The 5,441-nt window shown below is 42.1% G+C and overlaps 1 pseudogene; it reads left to right on the top strand.

Moving 5' to 3' along the window:
- The first annotated feature begins 3,971 nt into the window (after positions 1 to 3,971).
- LOC118654778 lies at positions 3,972 to 4,081 on the top strand (annotated as a pseudogene).
- Positions 4,082 to 5,441: the final 1,360 nt, after the last annotated feature.

Genomic DNA, 5,441 nt, shown 5'->3' with positions numbered 1-5,441 from the left:
GCCATTACTGATACCCTTCTGCCTTGACATGTCCATTAGAGAGGCTGAAAAGCCCAATACATTCTTTCCCAGCTTCCTTTGCCCTAGAGGTAGGCTTGTAGCCCAGTACTGTTCCATGAAACAAAACCAAAAGTCTGACAAAGGCTTTTGGAAAAGCTTTTAATCCCTTTAGAAAAGGACAGGTATGAAAAGAGAGCTGGCTGGCATCACCATTTCCCCCTGCTTCCCAACATGAATGTAGAAGTGATGCCTAGAGCTATAGCAGCCATATCTATATCTATCTATCTACATATATATCTATCTATATCTATCTATCTACATATATATGTATATATATATATATAAAAGCCAAGCAACTGGAACGACGAAACGACCGGTTGCTATGAAGCACACTGTGGCAGCCACCTGGCCTGATTAGGGCCTGACTGGCCCCCCCCAACCTCCCTCAGCCCCTTCCCCCGGGAGGCCCCACCCCCGGTCACCCTCCCCACCCTGATAGGGGGCAGGGTCAGCCAGGCAACTGTCTGCGGCCCCTCCCTGAGCTGCTCTTGCTCCCCATCGGCCCCACCCCCACCCCAATCAGGGGCGGGGCCAACCAGGCAACCTCCCATGTTCCCTCCCTCACCCCCGCCAGCCCAGCCCTGATCGGCCCCCGTTGGGGTAGGCCGGCTGGACCTCACCCATGCACGAACTTGTGCACTGGGCCTCTATTTATGACTATAAGGTGGCAAATATGAGAACAGAAAGTTAATATGCTCAGGACTGGTTTCCCAACCTTTATTTGTGAAAGTCACTTTTTTGTTACTTACAAATGAATACATCCTATACAGGCTTCCAAATGTCTATTGGATAAAATCTAAACTCTTCTATCTTTCCATATCCTTACTAACTTGGTCCTTAGTAACTTGGTCCCCATCTGCCTACCCACACTTTGCAAACATGCTCCCTCAACTGAAGGCAGACTGCTCTACTCACGTCTTTGTTCTCGGAATGCCCTCTCACTTCCCATTTGCCAATCCAATTATAAACCATCCTTCAACACCAAGCTCATAGCCAACTTCCTCCACAAAGTATAACCCACAGTGAACTCTTCCCTTTTCTGAAACCCAGTTGAGAGTTGATCTTTTATCAAGAACCCAGGTTAGCTTTTATATACTCAACATCGCTTAGGTGACTGTTTTTCAACACTTAAGAAGAGTGAGCATTTCTGGGTTTTTTCCTTTTTATTGAATTTATTGGGGTGACACTCGCCAACAAAATTATAGAGGTTCCAGGTGTACAATTCTACAACACATCATCTCTACATGTACTATGTATTTGCCACCCCACGTCAAGTTTCCTTTCATAACCATTTATCCCCCCTATACTGTCCTCCACCTCCTTCCACCCTCTTTCCCTGGCAATCACCACACTATTGTCCTGTCCATGAGTTTTTTCACTCTTATTTTGTTCTCAATCCCTCCATCCCAAGCCTCCCACCCCAGACAGCTGTTAGCCTGCCTCTATCTATGAGTCTATTATTTTGCTTCTTAGTTCATTTTGTTCATTAGATTCCACATAAGAGTGAAATCATATGGTACTTGTCTTTCTCTGGCTTATTTCATTCTTAAGGTGGATCCCAATGGTTCTAAATGGTACAGGTCTTAGATCATAGAACAATACATGTTTGTTTATTATGAATAAGACATATCCTGATGTCCAAGTAATTTTTGGTGAGTCAGTTGTCTGGGGAGTTAGAATACATTTTCCATAGAAAATCCATCCAAACTACTTATCTCAACATGCAAAGAAAAAGGCATCCCTTCTTCTTTCCTTTGCCCTAAGCCAGCCCTAGGCAGTATTCATCCATTTGCCCATTCATCCACCAATTAAATAATTATCAGATACCTATAATATGGCATGGAGCAACTTATTTTGATGAGCTATCTTAATACGTTTACATTTCCCTCACTACTACTTTCTAGAACACCAGCGTTTTTCTGCCATTCTAAGTTCCAACTTGCATTTCCTCTCTGTCCTGATTTTTCCACATCTCCAAAATCATCTATCCCCCCTCCCCCCACGGGGCCTGTTTGTTTGGGGGTTTTTTCAAACAGTGATTTCAGTTGCATATTGGAAGAAGAGCAATCTAACTGTGCTAATTCACACCAGCTATGAATCACTGAGAGCACCTTATGTGTTCCATGTGCTCCTGCCTTTTCGTGTTCACATAAATAATCTTTCAATTCTGAAGAATTTCCCTCCAGATACAAATTGGGAAAGTTCAAATAATGTGGAAGAAGCCATTGGGTAGCAGATAAAATACCTCTCCTCTGAACCCAGGGGCAAAAGAGCCAAGCATCTATGCTCCGTCCATTTCTGAACCTAAAATCTTCCTTTTAAAACAGATTTAGTCAAGTATGGTTGACATACAATAACATGCCTAATATTTACAGTATCAATTCCATAAATGCTGATGTGTATATACTCATGAAATCATCAAGACAATGAACATTTCCTTCACCTCTAAAAGTTTCCTGTCTCTCTGTAATCTACTGTTCTGCTTTCTGCCACTATAGTTTACATTTCCCATATTTTTACATTAATGGAATCATACAGTATAGATGGATGAATGAAGATATCGATTTTTGGCTTCTTTCAATTAGCATAGTCATTTTGATAATCCATTCATTTTTAATGTATCAATAGCTCATTCCTTTATATTTCTGAGAAATATTATATCATAAGGACATGCCATATTTTTCTTATCCATTCACCTGTTCATAGGTGTTTGGGTTTTTACTAGCAGCAAATAAAGTTGCTATGAACATTCATGTACAAGTCTTTGTATGTACATATACTTTCATTTCTCTTAGGTAAATATCTAGGAGTGAAATGGCTGGGAACCTAAAATATCTTTGAAAACTAAGGATTTTCATTTCCAAAGTATTAGCATCAGAGTTCCTGTTAACAGCTGCAGAGGTGAGAGACATTTAAACATTTGTTTATAACTAGGGAATTATTTATGGCTAGGACACAATTCCCCATGGGTATCTCACATTCTGCCTTCACATTCTGTCTTCTGAATAAAGGCATCGACAGCTTTTATTCCAGATTATCTTTTCGAGGTTGTTTGTATTATCACAGAGCCAGAACTAGAGTGATGCAAATATGGTACCTAAGGTGGCGAGTTTAAAGAGACACTCACTGACAGGGTGGTGCAAGTGCAGAGTCAGAGTGAGTGCCTCTTTAAATGTTGCACCTTGGGCACCTCATTTGCCTCACCCTAGCCCTGGACCTATATAGCAAACAACCTTGAAAGCAGAGGACAAATTTTTGCTTTCCAGAATAATAGAGATAGTATCTCCCTCTGGGGCAAAAGCTGGGCAAGTTTGCTAACAGCCCCCTTTAAAAGATTGTGTTTCATATGTTCAGAGCTCCTAACCTGGGTCGCAAACCAACAGTGTGTGCAGCATCCACCCCAGGCCCACCTCTGTGTCACCGCCATGCAACTGAGAGGAACTGGTACAAACATGAAGCTCATGCTGACAACTTTACCATGAGTAATGGAGTCCTTTGTCTCTGGCTGAGGAGCCTGCCATTTCTTTCAGCATCCATGAAACTGTGTCAGGCTCACTTATTAGCTTGCAAGCAGGGAAAAATCTCAGACCCTTCACAGTTTTTGACACCTACTCCCACAGAGTGATGCCAAATCCATTATCTTGATACCCGTCTAAGAGAGAGCTTTTAGGGAGTGCAGGCACCTGCTGAATGCTCTTGGGCAAAAAGCTTGACAGAATTCATCCTAAGCCCTCTGTATACTCCATCATTGTACTTAATTATTTATTCATTCAACGGGCATTTAGTCAACTCTTACATCATGCCAAACACTGTTTTAGACAGTGATAGCAAATGAATATGATTTCTGCCCCCCTGAATGCACAGCCTAGTGGAGGCAGCCGCCAAGCAAACAAACAAAAAATGTGATTCCAGTCTACGGCCATACCACCCTGAACAAGCCCTGATCTCGGAAGCTAAGCAGGGTCAGGCCTGGTTAGTACTTGGATGGGAGACCGCCTGGGAATACCGGGTGCTGTAGGCTTAAAAAAATGTGATTCCAGGAGATCAGTGCTGTGACCACGATGGAAAGTCAGGGAAGGCTACGGGGGAGGTAGTGTTTGACTTGAGTATTGAAAAAAAACAAAAACCTGTAGGCATTCACTGGACTTGACATGGGAGTTGGGCGGAGAGAACAGGCATGTGCAAAGTCATACACATCTGAAAGTTAAGCTCAGGAAATGATGAGAGGGTTACTGTGGCTAAAGAAGGGTTTGTGTGTTGAGGGGTAAGGTCCAGGAGAGAAAAAGGGGAGGGGGGTGAAGGGAGAGAAATTCTGAAGAGGTAGATGCATGAGAAGGGTTTGGAATACCAAACTAAGGAATTGGGGTTTTAAGTAAAATGGATGCTTCAAAGTTAGCTTTTACTTGTTTGTTTTGCTTTTTAAGTGGGGAAGCCATGGGACTTATGTTTATCACATTGTATTATTACCATTTTTATTCATAAAAATTTTACCTGGTAGATTCAAGTTTCTTATGGGACTGGGGAAGTCTATCTTGTTCATCCGTGATTCCACTCCAGGAACAGAGCAGCCACTCAAAAAAGTTAAATTTATTAATTAATAGATCTTAAATGCAGCTAATCCACATGTACGAGGTACCTCAGAAATCCATATGTACTATGTACCTCAAAATGTCCTGTTTGTGAATAATTAGGAAAAAGAAAGAAATGTTTCTGATATTTTTTAACAAATTACCATTCCAACTTGTGTCTTACAATTTTTCTCTTTTCAGTACTTTATTCATGAGATGGCATTTTTTTTAATCACTTGATGTAGGATACTAACACAGTACTTATCTCTACTCTAAAACAAATGTTATATTTTTTATTAAATACTAGTGGCCGGGTGCACAGATTCGTGCACATTGAAAGGAAATTAATTGGAAGAAATATTTTAATATCGCTATTTGCGTTTTGCTAATGAAAAGAAAATAGTATTCTACTGAGTCTCCTATCTACCTACTCCAGGACTTCTGTGAAGATCAAATGAGATGAGGCATGGGAAAACGCTTCACAAACATTTGGTTAAACTGTAAAAGGTTTGCACCTAGCAATCAAGCAAGTTGGGTTCCTGGGCTGAAGACACTTCAAGGATGCTAGTCGCTAGGGAGAGGAAGCCAGGAGTTGCTAAGTGACGTCATTACCTGGTACCCACAGCTACCGTTGTTGGGCTGGGCTGGGGGGCACATTTTGCACCATGGGGTCTTGACAGCGCTGGCTGTGATTTGGTGGGGTGTTGCTCTGGGTTGGTGGCGGGGCCTGTGTCCCATTTGAGTGTTGGTTTGTCAGCGCCAGGTCCGTGGTGCCATTTACTTTTAAATGGCCAGTGTGCATCATGGCAGCTC

Source organism: Myotis myotis, unplaced genomic scaffold (assembly GCF_014108235.1).
Source record: "Myotis myotis isolate mMyoMyo1 unplaced genomic scaffold, mMyoMyo1.p scaffold_m19_p_4, whole genome shotgun sequence".
Taxonomy (NCBI): Eukaryota; Metazoa; Chordata; class Mammalia; order Chiroptera; family Vespertilionidae; genus Myotis; species Myotis myotis.
This window is presented reverse-complemented; position numbering and strand designations above follow the sequence as displayed.